This window comes from Ranitomeya imitator, chromosome 5, assembly GCF_032444005.1.
Source record: "Ranitomeya imitator isolate aRanImi1 chromosome 5, aRanImi1.pri, whole genome shotgun sequence".
NCBI lineage: Eukaryota > Metazoa > Chordata > Amphibia > Anura > Dendrobatidae > Ranitomeya > Ranitomeya imitator.
This window is the reverse complement of record NC_091286.1, coordinates 361,718,032-361,741,041: the sequence shown is the minus strand read 5'-3', so window position 1 is coordinate 361,741,041 and position 23,010 is coordinate 361,718,032. Positions and strand designations below refer to the sequence as shown.

At 43.2% G+C, this 23,010-nt stretch overlaps 1 protein-coding gene across 1 annotated transcript in view; it reads left to right on the top strand.

The window, feature by feature from the left end:
* The window catches only part of KCNQ5 (potassium voltage-gated channel subfamily Q member 5), a 952,749-nt gene that overhangs the window by 681,883 nt on the left and 247,856 nt on the right, over positions 1–23,010 (top strand). The gene's annotated exons all lie outside the window — the stretch shown is intronic.

Below are 23,010 nucleotides of genomic sequence, written 5' to 3'. Positions count from 1 at the left end.
TAAGCAAAAAGAAAAATCACAAACATGTTATACATTAGGTAACCTCTGCAACTACTGGGAACTTAATATGGAACATCACTTCAAAGATCAACCTTCTATTACATCAATAGCACCAAAGCTCTTGGGAGATACTTTTGATCAGAACAGGCCAATTTACATAAGCCTCATTATTTAAAAAGAAAATGTGGAAAACTGGCCTTTCCCATTGTGTTATCCTTTATGCTGCCTAATGAGTAACCCTCAGTTCTAAGATTGTGAGGGAGCTTCCAAATGAGTTCTGGAACCTTCCTATCAATAGGCATTTATGTCAAAGGTGATCATCCTTAGTCACTGTGTGCTAGTGGAGCCTCATTTTACACTACTAAATCTCTGGGGACATGATGATCTTTAATGTCACATCTGATATGAATGGTACTATTTTTTTAAGATTATTTGACAGCAATCTCATCATTGAGTATATTGCTACTGGACCACCCATCAATTAAGGAATAGCTGGAAGCTTGTCTATTAACAAATCCTATTTAGGGTTATAAATAATCTAGTGTTAAACAATGTTTAATTGATCTAGAAAGGCTGAACTACAGTACATGGACCTTTTCTAACCAATTCAGCTACATTAAGCAACTCTGTAACACACTTGTTAAAATAAATGGACAACCCCTTGAAGCATTACGTACACTTTGGAATGCCTTCTTGGAATACACACGTGGTCAAAATTGTTGGTACGCCTTGTTTAATGACAGAAAACCCCACAATGGTCACAGAAATAATTTGAATCTGACAAAAGTAGTAATAAATAAAAATTATATGAAAATGAACAAATGAAAGTCAGACATTGCTTTTCAACCATGCTTCCACAGAATTTAAAAAATAAAACTCATGAAATAGGCCTGGACAGAAATGATGGTACCCTTAACTTAATATTTTGTTGCATGAGGAAAAGCTTACTCTGCAACTGAGCTGTGTCAATCGCACACAAAAACTAAACAGATGCTGAGCATAATACCCTGACTAGGGTTGAGCTTGCTCTGAAACTCTACTGTGCTAACCACACACATGTAGATAACAGATGCTAAGCCAAATGGCTAATTGTTTCCAGATGCTAGCTGCCAGCTTACGTGTAAAGTCCCAAAGCTAGACAGACATATCACACTTGCAGACAGATTGGTAGGGTCTTCACTCACATAGCCACACAGAAATGATACTAGCGCACCCGCATGCGCCGCTGAAAGCTTTTTAAACCTTAGGCTCCACCCCAAACACTCACGCCCAGCCAGCTGTGGCATCGCCCGCGGGCCAATCTGGAGCCGCCACATCACCAGAGCATCTAACGTCTGACCACCAATGAGAAGACATCACTTCAAGGAAATGCTCAGTACGGTGATCTCTGTACTTAGACTCTAGAGCACAGGACTGCACCAGAACATCACTGGTTCCTATAGCCTTAGCTGGAGGGCCGGCAGTAACCAAGTGTAAACCACGAGCCTGAGCAAGATGCTGGGACCGACATCTGTGCTGAGCAGCACCTGCCTTGACCGGAGCTGAATGGGAGACCACAGAGGCAAATAAGGCTTGGGATCTATCCCGCACAGCGGGAGAATCTGTTGTGAATTCTGTGGCTGAATTCATTCCTGTGGTCACAAGTGGTACTGCAGCTTCTGAGCTTCCTCCCTCAGGTGTTCTGGTGAGCTCGTTGGCTGTTTTGTTATTTAACTCCACCTGATTCTGTCTTCCTTGCTCCTTGTCAATGTTCCAGTGTTGGATCTGAGCTTCTGGATCTTTCCTGTGGCCTGCTGCTCTGCTTAGATAAGTGCTTCTTTGCTTTTGTTGCTACTTTTTCTGTCCAGCTAGTCAATTCGTTTTGCTGGAAGCTCTGAGACGCAAAGGGTGTACCGCCGTGCCGTTAGTTCGGCACGGTGGGTCTTTTTGCCCCCTTTGCGTGGTTTTTTGCTTTAGGGTTTTTTGTAGACTGCAAAGTTCTCTTTGCTATCCTCGCTCTATCTAGAATATCGGGCCTCACTTTGCTGAATCTATTTCATCCCTACGTTTGTCTTTTCATCTTGCTAACAGTCATTATATGTGGGGGGCTGCCTTTTCCTTTGGGGTATTTCTCTGAGGCAAGTCAGGCTTGTTTTTCTATCTTCAGGCTAGTCAGCTCCTCAGGCTGTGCCGAGTTGCATAGGTAGTGTCAGGCGCAATCCACAGCTGCCTTTAGTTGTGTTTAGGATAGGTTCAGGTATTGCGGTCTACAGAGATTCCACGTCTCAGAGCTCGTTCTATTGTTTTTGGGTTATTGTCAGATCACTGTATGTGCTCTGATTGCTGGCACACTGTGTCACTGGATTGCCTACATAACAGTACAAGGAGCCAACCTAATGATTCTCAATAGAGGGAAAAAAGAAGTTCTGACATCATTTTTTTTTCTCAGCTCTGTGTTCAGTCTTTTTTTTCCCCTAGACATTTGGGTGTTTCAGGACACAGGTGTGGACATGGATATTCAGGGTCTGTGCTCTTCAATGGATAATCTCGTTACAAATGTACAAAGGATTCAAGATACTATTGATCAGAAATCTATGTTAGAACCAAGAATTCCTATTCCTGATTTGTTTTTTGGTGATAGAACTAAGTTTCTTAATTTCAAAAATAATTGTAAGCTATTTCTGGCCTTGAAACCTCATTCTTCTGGTAATCCTATTCAACAGGTTTTGATTATTATTTCTTTTTTGCGCGGCGACCCTCAGGACTGGGCATTTTCTCTTGCGCCAGGAGACTCTGCATTGAGTAATGTCAATGCGTTTTTCCTGGCGCTCGGATTGCTTTACGATGAGCCTAATTCAGTGGATCAGGCTGAGAAAAATTTGCTGGCTTTGTGCCAGGGTCAGGATGATATAGAAGCATATTGTCAGAAATTTAGGAAGTGGTCAGTACTCACTCTGTGGAATGAATCTGCGCTGGCAGCTTTGTTCAGAAAGGGTCTCTCTGAGGCTCTTAAGGATGTCATGGTGGGTTTTCCTATGCCTGCTGGTTTGAATGAGTCTATGTCTTTGGCCATTCAGATCGGTCGACGCTTGCGCGAGCGTAAATCTGTGCACCATTTGGCGGTATTGTCTAAGATTAAACCTGAGCCTATGCAGTGCGATAGGACTATGACCAGAGTTGAACGGCAAGAACACAGACGTCTGAATGGTCTGTGTTTCTACTGTGGTGATTCCACTCATGCTATTTCTGATTGTCCTAAGCGCACTAAGCGGTTCGATAGGTCTGCCGTCATTGGTACTGTACAATCCAAATTCCTTCTGTCCATTACCTTGATATGCTCTTTGTCATCGTATTCTGTCATGGCGTTTGTGGATTCAGGTGCTGCCCTGAATCTGATGGATTTGGATTATGCTAAACGTTGTGGGTTTTTCTTGGAGCCTTTGCGGTGTCCTATTCCGTTGAGAGGAATTGATGCTACACCTTTGGCCAAGAATAAACCTCAGTACTGGACCCAGCTGACCATGTGCATGGCTCCTGCACATCAGGAAGTTATTCGCTTTCTGGTGCTACATAATCTGCATGATGTGGTCGTGTTGGGGTTGCCATGGCTGCAAACCCATAATCCAGTATTGGATTGGAACTCTATGTCGGTATCCAGCTGGGGTTGTCAGGGGGTACATGGTGATGTTCCATTTTTGTCTATTTCGTCATCCACTCCTTCTGAGGTCCCAGAGTTCTTGTCTGATTATCAGGATGTATTTGAAGAGCCCAAGTCCGATGCCCTACCTCCGCATAGGGATTGTGATTGTGCTATCAATTTGATTCCTCGTAGTAAATTCCCTAAAGGTCGATTATTTAATTTATCCGTGCCTGAACACGCCGCTATGCGCAGTTATGTGAAGGAATCCCTGGAGAAGGGACATATTCGCCCATCGTCATCACCACTGGGAGCAGGGTTCCCTGCTCGGATTAAGGGGGCTAGTTGGTTCACTAAGATAGATCTTCGTGGTGCGTATAATCTGGTGAGAATCAGGCAAGGAGATGAATGGAAAACTGCATTTAATACGCCCGAGGGTCATTTTGAGTATCTAGTGATGCCGTTCGGACTTGCCAATGCTCCATCTGTGTTTCAGTCTTTTATGCATGACATCTTCCGTGAGTATCTGGATAAATTCCTGATTGTTTACTTGGATGACATTTTGATCTTCTCGGATGATTGGGACTCTCATGTGAAGCAGGTCAGAATGGTTTTCCAGGTCCTGCATACTAATTCTTTGTTTGTGAAGGGATCAAAGTGTCTCTTCGGTGTGCAGAAAGTTTCATTTTTGGGGTTCATCTTTTCCCCTTCTACTATCGAGATGGATCCGGTTAAGGTCCAAGCCATCCAGGATTGGACTCAGCCGACATCTCTGAAAAGTCTGCAAAAATTCCTGGGCTTTGCTAATTTTTATCGTCGCTTCATCTGTAATTTTTCTAGCATTGCCAAACCATTGACCGATTTGACCAAGAAGGGTGCTGATTTGGTTAATTGGTCTTCTGCTGCTGTGGAAGCTTTTCAGGAGTTGAAGCATCGTTTTTGTTCTGCCCCTGTGTTGTGTCAACCAGATGTTTCTCTTCCGTTCCAGGTCGAGGTTGATGCTTCTGAGATTGGAGCAGGGGCGGTTTTGTCACAGAGAGGTTCTGGTTGCTCAGTGTTGAAACCATGTGCTTTCTTTTCCAGGAAGTTTTCTGCTGCTGAGCGTAATTATGATGTGGGCAACCGAGAGTTGCTGGCCATGAAGTGGGCATTCGAGGAGTGGCGTCATTGGCTTGAAGGAGCTAAGCATCGCGTGGTGGTATTGACTGATCATAAGAACCTTACTTATCTCGAGTCTGCTAAGCGCTTGAATCCTAGACAGGCCCGTTGGTCGTTATTTTTTGCCCGCTTCGATTTTGTGATTTCGTACCTTCCGGGCTCTAAAAATGTGAAGGCGGATGCTCTGTCTAGGAGTTTTGTGCCCGACTCTCCGGGTTCATCTGAGCCGGCGAGTATCCTCAAGGAAGGAGTCATTGTGTCTGCCATCTCCCCTGATTTGCGGCGAGTGTTGCAAAAATTTCAGGCGAATAAACCTGATCGTTGTCCGGCGGAGAAACTGTTCGTCCCTGATAGGTGGACTAGTAAAGTTATCTCTGAACTTCATTGTTCGGTGTTGGCTGGTCATCCTGGAATCTTTGGTACCAGAGAGTTAGTGGCTAGATCATTCTGGTGGCCATCTCTGTCACGGGATGTACGTACTTTTGTGCAGTCCTGTGGGATTTGTGCTAGGGCTAAGCCCTGCTGTTCACGTGCCAGTGGGTTGCTTTTGCCCTTGCCGGTCCCAAAGAGGCCTTGGACACATATTTCGATGGATTTCATTTCTGACCTTCCCGTTTCTCAAAAGATGTCAGTCATTTGGGTGGTCTGTGATCGCTTTTCTAAAATGGTCCATCTGGTGCCCTTGGTTAAATTGCCTTCCTCCTCTGATTTGGTGCCTTTGTTCTTCCAGCATGTGGTTCGTTTGCATGGCATTCCTGAGAATATTGTTTCTGACAGAGGTTCCCAGTTTGTTTCAAGGTTTTGGCGAGCCTTTTGTGGTAGGATGGGCATTGACCTATCTTTTTCCTCGGCTTTCCATCCTCAGACTAATGGCCAGACCGAACGAACCAATCAGACCTTGGAAACATATCTGAGATGTTTTGTTTCTGCAGACCAGGATGATTGGGTGTCCTTTTTGCCGTTGGCTGAGTTCGCTCTTAATAATCGGGCCAGCTCGGCTACCTTGGTCTCTCCATTTTTCTGCAATTCTGGGTTCCATCCTCGTTTCTCTTCAGGACAGGTTGAGTCTTCGGACTGTCCTGGTGTGGATTCTGTGGTGGACAGGTTGCAGCAGATCTGGACTCAGGTAGTGGACAATTTGACCTTGTCCCAGGAGAAGGCTCAACTTCTCGCTAATCGCAGACGCCGTGTGGGTCCCCGACTTCGTGTTGGGGATCTGGTTTGGTTATCTTCTCGTCATATTCCTATGAAGGTTTCCTCTCCTAAATTTAAACCTCGTTTTATTGGTCCATATAGGATTTCTGAGATTCTCAATCCTGTGTCTTTTCGTCTGACCCTCCCAGACTCCTTTTCCATACATAACGTATTCCATAGGTCGTTGTTGCGGAGATACGTGGCACCTATGGTTCCATCTGTTGAGCCTCCTGCCCCGGTTTTGGTGGAGGGGGAATTGGAGTATATTGTGGAGAAAATTTTGGATTCTCGTGTTTCTAGACGGAAACTCCAGTATCTGGTTAAATGGAAGGGTTATGCTCAGGAAGATAATTCCTGGGTTTTTGCCTCTGATGTCCATGCTCCAGATCTTGTTCGTGCCTTTCATGTGGCTCATCCTGGTCGGCCTGGGGGCTCTGGTGAGGGTTCGGTGACCCCTCCTCAAGGGGGGGTACTGTTGTGAATTCTGTGGCTGAATTCACTCCTGTGGTCACAAGTGGTACTGCAGCTTCTGAGCTTCCTCCCTCAGGTGTTCTGGTGAGCTCGTTGGCTGCTTTGTTATTTAACTCCACCTGATTCTGTCTTCCTTGCTCCTTGTCAATGTTCCAGTGTTGGATCTGAGCTTCTGGATCTTTCCTGTGGCCTGCTGCTCTGCTTAGATAAGTGCTTCTTTGCTTTTGTTGCTACTTTTTCTGTCCAGCTTGTCAATTAGTTTTGCTGGAAGCTCTGAGACGCAAAGGGTGTACCGCCGTGCCGTTAGTTCGGCACGGTAGGTCTTTTTGCCCCCTTTGCGTGTTTTTTTGCTTTAGGGTTTTTTGTAGACTGCAAAGTTCTCTTTGCTATCCTCGCTCTATCTAGAATATCGGGCCTCACTTTGCTGAATCTATCTCATCCCTACGTTTGTCTTTTCATCTTGCTAACAGTCATTATATGTGGGGGGCTGCCTTTTCCTTTGGGGTATTTCTCTGAGGCAAGTCAGGCTTGTTTTTCTATCTTCAGGCTAGTCAGCTCCTCAGGCTGTGCCGAGTTGCATAGGTAGTGTCAGGCGCAATCCACAGCTGCCTTTAGTTGTGTTTAGGATAGGTTCAGGTATTGCGGTCTACAGAGATTCCACGTCTCAGAGCTCGTTCTATTGTTTTTGGGTTATTGTCAGATCACTGTATGTGCTCTGATTGCTGGCACACTGTGTCACTGGATTGCCTACATAACAAGAATCCCAATACCTAATATTACCCCCCGGAGACATTTGCCACTCTTGAAAGTCACCACAAGCTGGGGGGCAAGGATGTGCTCGGCCCGACATCTGTGCTGAGCAGCACCCACCTCAGCCGGAGCTGAATGGGAGACCACAGAGGCAGATAAGGCTTGGGATCTATCCCTTGCAGCGGGATTTTATGTCTCCATAGGACAACAAAACCTATTCAAAATTTATAAGCATTTTAGGAAGAAACAGAAGCTCTAAACTGAAATGTGGGATACAGTATTTAATTAGTTTGCAAGAAAATTTACTGTAAGACTTTTAATTAAAGGAAAATAAACAATAGTGATAATTGCTCCCTGGTTGCACTGTTTGACACATCAGTAATGAAAATTTCATCTACTCAATTTTAGGCATTCCAGGGAAGACTTGATATTGTGATACTCTAAATCTAACTTTTAAGTGAAGAATAAAGGGACTAGTTGAACTTTCGATTGGTTAGTTAAGTGCAGTTAGGAATAGTACACATATCACATTTATACATGTGCTAACATAAGTGTAGAGAAATTACTGTGAATTGTAGGAGCCAGTATAGGCTCTTATACAGTGGGAGAAATAAGTATTTGATCCCTTGCTGATTTTGTAAGACAAAGACAATGAACAGTCTATAATTTTAAGGGTAGGTTAATTTCAACATTGAGAGATAAAATATCAAAAATAAAATCCTGAAAATCACATTGTATAAATTGTATAAATTTATTTGCATTTTGCAGTGAGAAATAAATATTTGATCCCTCTGGCAAATGAGACTTGATACTTGGTGGCAAAACCCTTGTTGGTAAGCACAGCAGTCAGACTTGTAGTTGATGATGAGATTTGCGCACATGTCAGGAGGAATTTTGGTCCACTCCTCTTTGCAGATCATCTCTAAATCATTAAGATTTTGAGGCTGTCACTTGGCAACTCAGAGCTTCAACTCCTTCCATAAGTTTTCTATTGGATTAAGGTCTGGAGACTGGCTAAGCCACTCCACGACCTTAGCGTGCTCCTTTTTGAGCCACTCCTTTGTTGCCTTGGCTGTATGCTTTGGGTAATTGTCTTGCTGGAAGACCCAGCCACAACCCATTTTTAATGTCCTGGTGGAGAGAAAGAGGTACATGGCTCCATCCATTCTCACATTGATGTGGTGAAGTAGTACTGTGCCCTTAGCAGAGAAATGCCCCAAAACATAATGTTTCCACCTCCTTGCTGGGCATGGGCATGGTGTTCTTTGGGTCATAGGCAGCATTTCTCTTCCTCCGAACTCGGCGAGTTGAGTTAATGCCAAAGACCTCTATTTTTGTCTCATCTGACCACATCACCTTCTCCCAATCACTCACAGAATCATCCAGGTGTTCATTGGCAAACTTCAGACGGGCCTGCACATGTGCCTTCTTGAGCAGAGGGACCTTTTGCGGGAACTACAGGATTTTAAACCTTTACTGCGTAATGTGTTACCAATGGTTTTCTTGGTGACTGTGGTCCAGCTGCCTTGCGATCATTATCAAGTTCCCCCATGTAGTTTTAGGCTGATCTATCACCTTCCTCATGATCAAGGATACCCAACAAGTTAAGATTTTGCATGGTGCCCCTGATCGATGTCGATTGACCGTCACTTTGTATTTCTTTCATTTCCTTACTAATACACCAACAGTTGTATTCTTCTCACCCAGTGTCTTACTTATGGTTTTGTAGCCCAATTCCAGCTTTGTGCAGGTCTAGGATCTTGTCCCTGACATCCTTAGAAAGCTCTTTGGTCTTGCCCATGTTGAAGAGGTTAGAGTCTGACTGATTAATTGAGTCTGTGGACAGGAGTCTTTTATAAAGGTGACTATATAAGACAGCTGTCTTTAATGCAGGTAACAAGTTCATTAGGTGCGTTTAACTGGTCTGTAGGAGTCAGAACTCTTAGTAGTTTGTAGGGGATCAAATACCTATTTCTCACTGCAAAATGCAAATAAATTTATATAATTTATACAGTGTGATTTTCTGGATTTTATTTTCGATATTCTGTCTCTCAATGTTAAAATTAACCCACCCTTAAAACTATAGACTGTTCATGTCTTATTCAGTGGGCAAATTTACGAAATCAGCAACAGATCAAATACTTATTTCCCCCACTGTACATATTAAAATTGATGCAATGATAACAGTGTGATGGACCAACAATATAATGTGTATAGAGGTCACCCTACTTTCCTCAACAGATCATTTTGGGGGAAATAAGAATCGGCAGTGTGAATTTAAATGTCCAACTATTTTGTTCTCTGGGAGATAAGGCACCACTAGAGCTGTCACGTAGTGGGTTACACATCTATCCCAATTGAAAACCCAAGAGTTTGGCCAAACTGAACGTTTATATGTATGGTTGAGCCAGTATATATAGTTGTTGGCTGACCACAATTGCATGCAAATAACCAGCTGTAGACTCCTCAGAAGAACGTTTGTCTTAACCAAAAGGAAGAATCTCCATATATATAAATTAAACCAGTCAACCCTTTTGGACTCTCAAAGTTCTCTTACTTTGTTGTACTGGACTAGCTTCTTGCTTCTTCCCTCCACAACTTACCTTAAAATTTTTGTTTGTGGCAGAGATGATAGCAGAAATTAGATGAGTCTCACTCTCTACCAAAAAATCCAGAGGTGCTTTACTAGTGTTTACTGGCTATGTGGACTACTAAGTACGCTGTAATTATTGTCATGTTTATTGATCTAGGTGGAGATGTGCTTTGATATATGGTCTGTCATCTTGAGAGAAGTACTCTTAATACATTGGTTCTAAATGTATGCTCATTGCTGAAAGCAATACACAGGTGACTATGTAGCGCTGCCGTCCCTGCCTGTTGTTCCTCACCCCTGGCAGGGATGCCAATTCACTCATCGCCTCGGCCCATACTTCCTCCTTCCTTTCTGGCTGCGGGACGGTGTCCACACACTGTGCAAAAATCCCCGGGCACTGTGCTTATAGTGCGCGGCACAGGCCTTGGAATCCTCTGGCTCTCGGGCTTCCTCCATCTCTGACCTGTACCAGGAGATCTCCGGCCAGAAATACCAGCAGGATAAAACCCTCTCCTATCTGTGGACAGTAACCACAGGTCTAGATACGTTGACAATTCTGGCTGCATACGCACCTACCCATGTTGCGGCCACTTCAGCCATGACCCATCATATATCACGAAATAACAATCTCAGAATCACCGGGGTACATTGAAGCATTCCAGAGTTATTACCACATAAGCTGACACTGGTTAGAATTGAAAAAATTGGCCTGGTCAGAAAGAGAACAACAGTTTCTGGCACTAAAATGGTCTCATAGATGCAAATATATAGATATCTTTTTTTCTACATACAAATTGTTTTTAACAGAACGTCTGCAGAAAAATAGATAAGATTAGGTCCCATTCATTGGCCATGTTTTCCTTTTTCATAATTGGATCATTATCATTATCCTACAAATTACCTATAATTATCTTAATGGACTAATTAAGATGACCTTTTTTATTTATTCTCTTTCTGCCCAGTATTGCCAAGTCTGAAAAATACACTTTTCTAAAGATTTAATAACAAAAATGTTCAACCTATGCCAAACTTTTTACTGGTATCATTTATTTTTTAACAGGTATTATTTATGTAAAAAAAGTGAAACCAAATCTATTACATACAAAAAATCAAACGCTAAGAGTATGGGCACACAGAGTTTTTTTGAGGTGGTGAGCAATGCAAGTTTTGTAGTGAAAAATTATTTAGGAAGCATAATTAAAATTGTGCACTGTTTTTATAAGGTCCAATAGATCACATGATTCTGTCCACATAATGTCATGGAGTGACTGACCCAGTGTGACACAACTCAACAGTTGGTTGGTCGGTCACCAAACATCACAATACTGATGGAATAGGGGAGAGGAAGGCCCTGACACCTGGGAATCAGGGATGGTTACCTCCTGAGCTCTGACCTGAGTTTGTCCCTGATCTCACCTAACATCTTATGCAGGTCCCTAAATGTCACCTAGCCCTAGCTAGTGCACTGGCGGGTGACGGGCACTAGCCGCACCTACTGCAGGTAAGAAACCCCGGGAAGGGGCAGACACCGAAGGGACGAGGTAACAAAAATGCAACACTTATCTTTCTGCTGCAAAGCACTGCACAGCAGGATAAAGACACCAGATAAACATATTCAGCTGAAGCACCACTGCACCCCGAGAGCTCCTATACTCCAGCTTGGTCACTGCAGATTGCACCCACACCGACAGTCAGCTGACGCTTCAGGTGACCTTTAAAGGATGGTGGGAGTGGTCACCACCCACATCGGCTGACCCAACAGCAATTCAACTACACCAGCAGGCCAGCTGGGAGAAACTGATATTAACGCCCGATGGCCTGAAAGGAAAAAAGTTTTACGTTAAAGAAAACAGATCTGCCACAATTCCAAAAACGGATCGTGACACATAATTGGTGTAATTAGTTGGAGTGAGATAGTTACTTAAAAGGTAGTCATGTAAGTAGTTGTGATGGTGATCCATTTAATTTGTAGTCGTCCATCCTACAGCAAAGAAAAAGCAGGAGAGATGTGGTTCATACTTTCTATAACACTCCCTATGCTACAGCTGTAACCAGTGCCAGGATGAGGTATAGGCAGGAAAGCAACCTAGCAAGGACACTACCTCCTGCCTACCAGAGGGGGTTTCATTTCAGCAGGAAATAAAAATCAAAGACATTGCTGAATGCCTGCCTGCGGCATTCTATCACCTTGCTTCAGGGAGAGGTATTCAGCAAAGAGATGGCCCGGGCGCAGGCACTGACACCGCTCAACCTTCTCTCTTCCTGCACCCCAGCCATCTCTCCTTCCCCTCACTCAATTGTATTCGAGTCTGTAATCAGCTCCCTGCCGCACCACATGGAAGAAGAGATGAAGCTGCAATGGACAGGGGGCCTGGATTAGGTGAGTATAATCTTTTTTATTTGTATTCTATTATGTTTCTAATGAATGGAGACTATTATATCTAGAGCCTGTGGTTGTGGGGACAGTCCAAGAGGGCTTGTTATGGAGACATAAGATGGGCTGTGGGGAGATCACAAGAGGGGCTGTCTGTGGGAACAAAAGGGGCTGACTATGGGGATATAAGATGCTGGCTATGGAAAAATTCCAAGAAGCTACAAGCACATAAGTATCTGGGTATGGGGATTTCTATGGGGACATAAAGGCATGGCTATGAGGACGTTACAAAAGGGGCTGGCTGTGGGGACATGGAGTGCCCCGTCAGGGCTGTGGAGTACTCGGTACCGGGTCCTGCGGTTCACAGGGGATGTCACGGTGGTTGACCCGGTCCATGGCCCTGGGACATCCATATAAAAAGGGGAAAGGTCTTTGAAGGGATAAAGTTTACGTTCGTGACGCCACCTGTGGTATTTGGTCAGGGTGACTGACCCTTCTTTAAGGGGACCGCTCGGGTGATGTTATGGCAGCTAGATGGTATACCTTCCCACAGATAAAGTATATCCCCAGGGCTTCCCAGTGTGTAGTTGGTGAATGGTGAATGGCGCAGTGAAGAACGAGGACACCAGGTTGCAGTCTCTTTGCCTCTACTGAAGACTTCAGCATCCACAGTCCAGAGCACCAGACCACAGGGTAGACAGAGTCCAGCCGGTTTGGAGGCAAGTCCAGAGTCCCCTTGTCCAGGTGGAAATCAGTAGCCTTCCCTTGCGCTGCAGTGGTCTAGTCCCTTACTGCCTATGGCTTCACATAAGGGTATCACAGATGTTTCGCTCTCTCTGTCCCCCATATAGGATAGGACAAAACCCGTATGACTGGTGACTTGAGTCTGTTTATAGGGTCTCTTAGATAACCAGGCTCTGTGGGTGTCCTCGTGCCTCCTGGGTGTAGGTGTGGACAGGTAACCTGCAATTAGCTGTCCTGCCGATCTCTGAAATAAAGCGTAGAGGTTCTTACTCAATCGGTGTTCCGGCTACCGGGATTCTGCGCCTCAGAAGGAGGCAGCCTTTTCGGGGCTGGTCCCCTTCTGGTATCCTCTCCTTTGCTTCGACTTCCTTCACGCTCGCTGCAATACAATTCTGCCTTTCAATGTCTCTTTTCTGGGAGCTGCAGCTATGAGGGCAAGCACAGCTCCGTACACCCTCTGTCCTCCTCAGACTACTGTCTGGAACTTTCTAGCTTTCCCTACAGACTACCAGCTATATATATATATATATATATATGAGGAGTGACCTAATAAATAGGAGCAGAAGCTCCCCCTGGTGGCCTGGAGTGTGAATGTGTTGCATGATTGTGATACCTGGATGCAATTATCCTTTCTTGCCTCTAAACGTAGCATCACTCTCCCCAGAGGAAAGCAATACCACTGCGACGACCAGGATCCTGGGGCACCGCATGGACATAAGGGGCTGTCTATGGGGACATAAGGAGCTGGCAATTGAGACATTGCAAGAGAAGCTGGCTATGGGGACATAAGGGGCAGGCTATGGGGGCATTACAATAGGTGCTGGCTGTGGAAACATTACAAGAGGGGCTAGCTGTGGAGACATTACAAGATGGAACTGGATATGGGGACATTACAAGAGGGACTGTAGGGAAATAACAAGAGGGTGACCATACTGTATTGGGTGCTGTTGGGGATCTTATACTGGGGCTGTGGTGAACATACTGTATAGGGGCTGTGCAGGATATTATACTGTATATTGTGGGTGTTGTAGATATCATACTGTGTGGAATGCTGTGGGGGATTATACGGTATATAAGGGGCTGTGGGGCCATTATACTGCATGTGGTGCTGTGGGGGACCATCATACTATATAATGGGGGGCTGTGGTGGATATCATACTGCAAGGGTGGCTGTGATGGACATCATAGTGTATATTGGGGACTGTTGTGGATATTATACAGTATGGATGGCTGTGGTGACCATCATTCTGTGTAGGAGGACAGGGGGTTAAGTTTGGACAGGACAATGTGGTGTGCATGATAAGGACATAGTGAAAAAGGGGAACAGTATGAATAAGGAAAGGGGCAGTATGAAATGGAGGCACAGTATTGAAAGAGGTTAGCATGGTGGGGGGATTGTGTGGAGCTATAGAGAGTGTAAGGGAAAACAGTGGAGATGGGACAGCCATGGTGTAGGTCATGGTTCATAAGGCAGATATTGTGGCTTTTATAGCTTTTTATAGCTGATAATGGCAGACAGTGGGGCGGTTATAGCTGATAATGACAGACAGTGGGGCTGATATACCTCATTAAGGCAGACAGTGTGGCAGGTGTAGCTCATAAGGTCAGATAGTGTGGAGGCCATATACCATAAGAGGCTTGTTTAGGTCATAATATGTTCAGATATTTTTATGCTGAATACATTTTAATACCACACTTTATAAGGAGACCGTTTTGGGATGTGCTGCAGAAGATCGAAGAGAGAAGGGAATTCTGCAGAGAAGAGCTGGGGATATTAAAACTCACAATGACATCTGGAAAAGATGGAGACGAAAAGAAAGAAACTACTCAGTCAGAGAAGATGTCACCTGTATGGTACCTGGATGTGAATGTTTACTTGTTGATACTGACTACATCTCATCAGTACTGTGGTTTCTGCATGGTCCACAGTCTGATAATGACTTATAGCAACAACTATCAGCATCTCCTTACTTTTGTTAAGGACATACTGGGAGTTGTAGATTCTTTGGGCCACCCGTTGTCCAAACATTTTGTGGAAGAACACAATGGTGACCTGAATTCTATGGAAATAACAGGATTAGAAAAAATACCGGTACCCTGGAGACAAGGGAATTATATTGCCATCATGTCCAGAGCAGAAAGCAAGTGGATATTTGTTCTTAATACTCTTATTACTAAGGGTCTAAACAGCGAGATAGAACTCTTCGGTTTTTTGTAGTACAACTCCACCTCTCGTTTTTTCTATAAATATGCTCTATGGGTCACCGAGGACCATCCCTGACGAAGGAAAGCGTTCTTTCCGAAACGCGTAGGATTTTGGTCTATGAGGCGAGCCGTATTCACTGAACGTTCAGTTTTCAAGTAACACCTCTCTCCACGTGACTGGTGACGTCACGGCAGGTCCTGCTCCGAAGATTGGTAGCCTGGTAGCCGTGACTACATCACCAGCCCAGGATCCAGGACTATCTCCAACGGAGGTATACCGAAGAACAGAAAGGGGCATCTCATGAGCTCCACCTAAGGTAACAGGAGGCTCGTACAGCGGGTTTCCGACCCGGTTAACCCGGCTGTCTGACCCGGGTAACACGGCTGTCTTACGCTGCTACTCCTGACTCTCTGTAACATCCGCCACCGGCCGGGGCGGTTTCATAGTGTTACATCTAGTTTCTACATATTTTTTCTTTTTTTCATTATTTTTCTGCTTTTTCTGCTTGCTGTTTTCTAATAGGGTGTACGAGATATCTCTCTTTGCTCCACACTATAGACTCACAGTCTTTTCTTTTTCCGACTCAGATTGGGCATCTGTAGGTCGGTATACTAAGACTATCTATTGTATAACCTATGAATATCAGCATCCACGTGGACTTTATAATAGTGCACATGTCTGTTTCTGGTTGGTGTTTTAACTTGTAGATCACGTACGGACTGTTTACATTAACACCCATTTTTATTCAAATAGAGGAAGTGTAATATCCATATGTGTAAGGTATATAATACATTGTCCAGTAAAAGGTTTGGGTTTTCTATATTGGTTTTTGCGCGGATTTATTTATTTATCATTTTATACATAGGTTTAACCCTGACAACTTAGTGGTTGTTGTCTAAAATCTGCAGCATTATACCACAGCTGGTCACTGAGCGCCACTGTATATAATTTTACACATACTAGTTGTAGATTCTTAACATACAAAATTACATGGACCTGAATTGACATTAAAATTGATTGCTGTACTAAGCTTGGTGATGTATTCATGTACTGATGATGATTCTCGTGACATATTAATTTACCGATGATGGTACTGGTGTCATATTAATTTTCTGACAGTGGTTCTTGTGATGTATACATGTACTGATGGAGGTTCTGGTGATTCATTAACCCCTTCATGACACGCACCGTATATGTACGGTGCATGTCGGGTCTGCCCCTTTGATGTGTGCTCTGCTGCTGAGCCAAAATTTTTTCCGGCACATGTCAGATGATAGCACAGGCAGTTGGATGATCGCAGCTTTTAGTCTAGAAAAAAGTTACAAAAAAAGTTTTTAAAAATATTTAAAAATATATATAAAAGTTTAAATTACCCCACATTTTCCCCATTCAAAATAAAACAATTAAATCCAAGAAATACACATATTTGGTATCGCTGCATTTAGAATCACCCGATCTTTCAATATATAAAAATAATTAATCAGATCAGTAAACGGCATAACAAGAAAAAAAATCAAAATCCCAGAATTACAGTTTTTTTGTCGCCGCAATATTGCATTAAAATGCAATAACGGGCAAGAAAAAGATTGTATCTACACCAAAATGGTATAAATAAAAACATCAGCTTGGTGCACAAAAAATAAGCCCTCACCCAGCCCCAGATCCCGAAAAATGGAAACGCTGCAAATCTCGGAAAATGATGTTTTTGTTTTTCTTTAACTAACTTTGGATTTTTTTTCACCACTTAAATAGAAAAGAACCTATACATATTTGGAATTTACCAACTCATAATGACCTGGAGAATCATGATGGCATGTCAGTATTAGCATTTGGTGAAAATGGTAAAAAAATTAAACAATTGTGGGATTGCATTTTTTTTGCAATTTCACCGTGCTTGAAATTTGTTCCCATTTTCCAGTACATTATATGGTAAAATCAACGGTTTCCTTCAAAAGTACAACTCTTTCTGCAAAAGACTATCCCTCCATGGCCATATTGATGGAAAATTTAAAAAGTTATGGCTCTCGGAAGTAGGGGAGCAAAAAACAGAAATGCAAAAAATGGAAAAGCTCTGGTGATGTATTAATGTACTGATGATGATTTTGGTTTCATACTCATGTACTGATGATGATTCTCGTGATGAATACTGGACCAGAAGCATCATCACTATGTGAATGCATCACCAGAGCCATCAACAGTAGATGAAAACAGAACTAGGACAACCACCAATTCATAAAGATATCACTACAAACACCATCAGTACAGGAATATGAGGCCAGAACGACCATCACAACATGAATACGTCACCAGAACCGCTATCCATATGAGTTTTGTTGCAAATGCTATTTGTTGCATGACGGATTTTAAATCCATCATGCGTATCACTTTATAATGGGGTCTGTTTTGCTTCCAATAGGGTATATGCCAAAAGCTGCACACCTTAACTGAAATCAAACAGCCTCCATTATAGTTAAGTAATATTAGTTTCCATGACTGTCCTTGGGTTTAACATTTTAAAAATAGGATTTCAGTGATAAATATCACTGTTTTTTGCTGGTAAATGGTCTGCAAGCAATGAGTGATTTCATATCTAATACATTCCCTGTTGAAAACATACTCCCTGTTGAGTCTCACCTCTAAAGGATACCACTTTTTTTTACTTTTGCTGGTATTTTTTGGTGATACAGGTGACAAGTTAGAGGAAGTGGTCATCAGACTTTGTTACTTGACCCATAGTAGGGGGAGACGGGTGCGTTAGGGGTCCTGTTACCTTGGTCTCTGACCCATTCCTTTATATGGGGGCTAAGGTCTCATATTGAGAAGGGATGCCATCAAGACTATACCATTTTGTTTTGCTTTCCTGTTTTGCCCAAGTAATTTTACTTCACACTGGTTTATGCCGCAAGTATATAATAAACCAGTGAAAGATTTAAAGAGACAGTGTCCCTGTATCTACTTCCATGTGCAGACGAGTCAGCCGATCTACCACACAATCCAGAGTTCTGCACATACCATAGAGTCCACTTTTCTGCCCATAACACTTACACAATCCACAGTTCTGCATGAATCGGTGTGTAAACTTACTCTTATGGTAGGGTCACATGACCATTTTCTCCACAACTGAGAAAAATGGTCCTATTACTCTGATCACACTTTGGTCAGGGTGGTATTTTTTTTTCTCCATGTCTAAAAAAAACTGGTAAGTTTCTTCTCCTTCTCCAATCTGTCCATGAAAATCAGACTTTACTCGGATGTCATCTGAGTGTAATCTGATTTTTTACGGGCTGTGGTGTGACTGGTGGTCGCATAGTTAATGGGAGGTATGTGTCACAGGGATGGATGCTCCCTGCAATGCAACCCGGAGTATTTTGTCTTTAGTGCATGTGAGCACTAAAGATATCATTTAGTGCACCTGGGTCCGGGTTGCGGTTAGCTATGAGAGATGGGAGGGTCTGGCTACCCATATACCTCACTTCTGAGTGGGGGCGCTAACTGTACCCTTTTTCCCTGCAGGAGGTCGAGGACCTGCAGTGATGTCATGATCATGTGATCAATGCATGTGATGTTACCTCACCTGTGGGTGTGGTGACAGGCTACCTAATTTAGGTGTGTTTAGCTGCACATGGTAGTGGGTGTTTGGTAGTCTGTCAGTGTGGACAGATTTCCATGTGTTCAGGCTGGACACTACAGAGTGGCCTGTGTAAAGAGAGGGAGAAGCCTTTCTGTGTCCATGGCTTCAGATAGAGCCTGAGTGCTGGACATTGCACAGCCTGTGTGCCCATAGGCCTGAGAAGAGCAGAGGTCTTCTATGGACATTAATGCTGTGTCGGCCTGATGTACGGACTGTTAACCTCTTTGTTGCTGCCTTGATGGTTTATGGAGCAAATAGACCCACATGGACATTGAAGAGAATGTGCCTCCTGTTTTTTCCTACGCGTCTGAGTGAGTACAATCCTTTCAGGGTCCATAGACTTACATTGTCGACTTTGATCTGACACTAGGATCAAAATTGGACATGTCTCTGATTATTTCGGTGGACCACTCTGTGTAATGAAAAAAAAAATCAGTTGTGTGCACAGTCCCATAAAATATCATAGGTACAAGTGCTATCTGTGAAAACAACAGATAACACTCGTCCAAGAAAATCGGTCGGGTGCATGAACCCTTCCAGTGTTGTGCAGTGTGGATCAGTAAAAACAATGAGAGGGACATGTCATAGAAGCACCATGATCTCTCACACAACTGACCAGCCGCCATTAATTAAAATATAGAAACAAAACCGTTTCACCCCCTTAACTACTCATGTCTGGACCCCAAGAGCGTCATAGGCTTTGTCGTGAGGCGAAATTTTAACCCCGCGCTTTCCAATTCACCAAACCATTTTTCCCCTATCTACATAATGGGGAAAAAGTGAAAGGAAAAGTGTTGAAGGCAAATTGACAGCTGCCAGATGTGAACAAGGGGGACTTAAAGAGTGAGAGCGATGGCGCCAAAGAGTATATACCGTACAGTTGCTAAGGTAGGGCCCCGACATGGAATACTCACCACACACGGGGATATGAAGACACACAAAATGCGCCACACACTACCACGTGCTTGAGCACATATACCACCCTCTGCACACATTTCACCACACATATACCAACCTCGCCACATAAAAGTCGAAACACAAAATTCACCGCTCAAAACTCACCACGCGCAAAATTCGCCACATGCCAAACTCGCCACATGCAAAACTAGGCTCACGCAAAACTAGCCACACGTGCAAAACTCACCTCATGGAAAACTCGCCACACGCAAAACTTGCACATCTGGAAAAATTGCCGCATGCACAAAAGTTGCAACACATGCAAAAGTTGCCTCACACAAAACATGCACATACTCAAAACGTACCACACATAAAACTCGCCACGTGCAAAACTCGCCATGCGCAAAACTTGCTGCACACAACTTGCTACACTAACCTGTCACATGCAACACGACACACAAAAAGTTGCTACACGCATGTCGCCACACAAAACTCAACACACACAACTTGACACATGAAACTCACCCTAAAACATACACAAGTCTGGTATTATCCTTCAAAAATAAAAATCTGATTAATAAGCAGACAAACTACAAGAGCAACAAATGTACCATATAGGAAATACGGCAGCTGTCAGTCACATGACCTGCCTATTGTGTGTATGTGTGAGCTAATATATACTGCCAGGGGGAGGGCTTCCTGTTGGCTGGGGATTTATCAGGCTGCCAATTTAGTTTACAAATACTGAGGTAAAAATGCTGACCAAATAACGTGTGATCGAGGTCTAATACAGGAGATAACATACAGGTACATACTATATACAGGGGAGATGACACACAGGTATATACTATATACAGGAGCAGATGACACAGGTATATACTAATACAAATAGTCCCAACAACATATTCATCTATCAAAATACCATGCATAAACTGGCATATAAATGCTAAGTAGCATATCTATAAGGGCAAAAGAAAATGACTCAAAATATATAGGACAACAGGAGAGCAAATGAGTCAAACAGACATGCCACTTGTAAACAAACGTGAAAAATCTTTATTAAATACAAGATTAAAAACATACACAAAACTACCATAAAGCGTATGTACAGGACAACAGAGCAATCAATATATCCAGTAATGGCATAGTACAAATGGGTGTGTGGACAGATACCAAATAAAAAGGAGCGGTAAGATTATACTTCCATAATGGGCACACCCAGTGTGGTATAATATAATATAAAAATGACTGTAAAATGCTGGGCAGAAGTTCAATATAGATGCAATATATGCATAATATAGCTAGTTAATTGTTGTATAGGTTCACATGGAAAATTTAGGGGAAGGGGAGCCTATGTATAGAGCATAACATGTCATGTGACCTCCACTGCTCTAAGGCATACCCTTACCATATAACCCATCAAACGTAGATAACCTGTGAGATGGTTTAAACCCAACAAGAGAGCCACAGCTGCAGACAAATAAGACAAAAGTATTTACCCATATCAGGAAAGGATAATTTGTCCGGTCCTAGATCCCCAACGCACGTTTCGGTGCGGGTTCACCTTCTTCAGGGGGCGTGGTTTTGATGGAGGATATAACCTCCCTATATATCCGACGAGAGAAGTCACAGGGTACTGAAGTACCAATAGAGACAAAGTGCTAAAACTAGGTAGGGAGCTGATAGGCCAGTCAGCAAACAGCCAAAATAGCGCCATGACGTCACATAAGACCGCCAACAGGAACAGCCGCTCTACCACTGAGCGGGCAAGACAGTGTCATAAAAAAGCGGCGGCTAATAGGTAGTATATTGCGCATGCGCTACCAACACTATTATGATGCATCTAAGCGGTAGCCTAGGAGACACAAAGGTCACGTGGGACCGCCGGCAGGAACATCCGCTCTGCCACTGAACGGGCAGGGGAGTGTCATCAGAAAGCGGCAGCTAATAGGTAAATACATTGTATTGCGCATGCGCCGCCAGCGCTGTCATAACGCGTCTACAACAGTAACCTAGGAGACACAAATACACTTTACATACTACGCACACTGTCCGGAGGAGGCGGGCGATCAAAAAGCCCCGTGACAATCCCCCGCTGCGCAATCCGAAGGGCGAGTCGCCACCAAAACACACCCACAGACAGAGCAAGCAGAGAGAACTCACAAGGGGAGAAGAGACAGCCCGTCTCCATACGGACAGAGAACAATACATGGTGACAATATCAGGCTAAAGATATTAATAAACAGATGACAAACATTTAAATAAATAAATACAACATACATATGCAAGCTGCATCTGTGCCTATATAACACAAGCACAGAAAGAAAGCACCCACAAAAAGCCAATACTGTGAGGGCTGGTAACATCCGGGAGGCTGGCGCCCCACCTCCACCATGCACCAAGCCAAAACAGGAGGCAGTGTGTGGACATGCACATAGTATAGACTATTTAAAGGTATATATAATAGAGAAAAGTCACAACCACATATAGGCCCACATTAATTAATCAACATGATATGACTGCAAAGTGCTGAGTCCATACTAGAGTCACACTTCTCCTCAAAGTATGACGACTTAAATGACTTCATAGATGCCACTCCATGATGTAAAATACGTGACCTCGACGGAACATAGGGGTATATCTTGAGCAACGGATAGCTGAAATAATGAATAAAAAGCATAAATTAAAATCATTAAAAAGAAACACCAAAACCAAAATTAAAAGACAAAACAGCGACGGAAGGTCAGGCAGGGGCACATCAGGCAAAAGAATAAATACAAGGTACTCACACCAACGAATAGTGGTTACAAGAAAGAGGCAAAGCCATGTGATTCATTACTATATACAGGAGGAGATGACTTACAGGTAGATACTATATACAGGAAGAGATGACACAAAGGTATATACTATATACAGGAGGAGATGACATACAGGTATATACTATATAAAAGAGGAGTTGACACATAGGAGAAGGAGATGACATACAGCAGGTATATACTATATACAGGGGAGATGACATACAGGTATATACTATATACAGGAGATGACATTCAGGTATATACTATATATTGGAGGAGATGACATACAGGTATATACTATATACAGAAGAGATGACATACAGGTATATACTATAAATCAACATGTGTCCAATATTACCTAGGGCACTTTATCAAAGTGTATCAACACGTCCCACAAAATGTGTGAGACAAAAAAGAGATCCCAACCATATATAAAATACAAATACATTTTTATTAATCAAATCCAAAAGACAATAGACAACAATAATAGTAATAATAAAAAAGCAAAATGCCATTTAGGGGACGCCAGACAAGGCCCTTCGCACACACAATAGGATAAAAAAAAAATGTAATTTAAT